General features: G+C 30.2%; 1 non-coding gene across 1 annotated transcript; it reads left to right on the top strand.

Moving 5' to 3' along the window:
- Positions 1–407: 407 nt before the first annotated feature.
- LOC132495544 (U6atac minor spliceosomal RNA) lies at positions 408–533 on the top strand. Its single transcript, XR_009533276.1, has one exon. It is a non-coding gene; the product is annotated as a U6atac minor spliceosomal RNA (small nuclear RNA).
- The last annotated feature ends 838 nt before the right edge of the window (positions 534–1371 follow it).

Below are 1371 nucleotides of genomic sequence, written 5' to 3'. Positions count from 1 at the left end.
ATCCCATTTACAATTGCATCAAAAAGAATAAAATATCCAGAAATAAATTTAACCAAGGAGGTGAAAAATCTGTTTACTTAAAACTGTAAGACATTAATAAAAGAAATTGAAGAAGACACAAATAAATGGAAAGATATCCCATGTTCATAACATTATCAAAATGCCCATATTACTCAAAGCAATCTACAGATTCAACGCAATCCCTAACAAAATTCCAACGGGATTTTTCACAGAATTTGAAAAAAAAAATAATCTTAAAGCTTATGGAACCACAAAACACACCAAATAGCTAAAGAAATCTTGAAAAAGAACAAAGCAGGAGGCATCACACTTCCTGATTTCAAATTATGTTATAAAACTATAGTAATCAAAACAGTATGATATTGGCATAAAAACAGACACATAGAGTGTTGTATAAAAGGAGAGAAGATTAGCACTGCCCCTGACAAGAATGGCAGAGCCTCTCAGGCCTGACAATATTCATGTGGTTAAGGCATTACCACCTACTTCATGACCTCTAACCACTGTTTTGAAGAAACAAAAACACTAATTTGTAAAGATATACACACAGCAATGTTTATGGCAGCATTATTTACAATAGCCAATATATGGAAGCAACCTAAGTTTGTATCAACAGATGACTAGATAAAGAAGATTATATATATAAACACAAACATACACATACATACAATGGAATATTACTCAGCCATAAAAAAGAATAAAATTTTGCCATTTGTAACAACATATCTGGATGTAGAGGATATTATGCTTAGTGAACTGTCATACAGAGAAAGACAAATACTGTATGTTTTCACTTATATGTGGAATCAAAAAATAACACAAATGAACGAATATAACAAAACAGAAACAGACTCACAGATACAGAGAACAAACTAGTGTTTACCACAGGAAAGAGGGGTGGGGGAAAGAGCTAGATAGGGGAAGGGGATTAAGAGGTACAAATTACTAGGTCTAAAATAAGATACAATGATGTAATATACAGCACTGGGAATATAGGTAATATTTTATAACTTTATATGAAGTATAATCTATAAAAATATATCACTATGTTGTACACCTAAAACTAATATAATATTGTAAAAAACTATACTTGAGTTTAAAAAAACAGACACATAGATCAATGGGACAGAATACAGAGCCCAAAAAGAAATCCATATATATATATATATATATATATATATACATATATATATATATATACAGTCAATTAATTTTCAACAAAGTAACCAAGAATATACAATTGGGAAAGAATAATCTCTTCGATAAATGGTGTTGGGAAAAATGGACAGCCACATGAAAAGGAATGTTATTGGATCCTTATCTTACATCATACACACAATCAACTTAAAA

Source organism: Mesoplodon densirostris, chromosome 8 (genome assembly GCF_025265405.1).
Source record: "Mesoplodon densirostris isolate mMesDen1 chromosome 8, mMesDen1 primary haplotype, whole genome shotgun sequence".
In the NCBI taxonomy this organism is placed as follows: Eukaryota; Metazoa; Chordata; class Mammalia; order Artiodactyla; family Ziphiidae; genus Mesoplodon; species Mesoplodon densirostris.
Note: the sequence above shows the minus strand (reverse complement) of the source record. Positions and strands in the feature narration are given on the sequence as shown.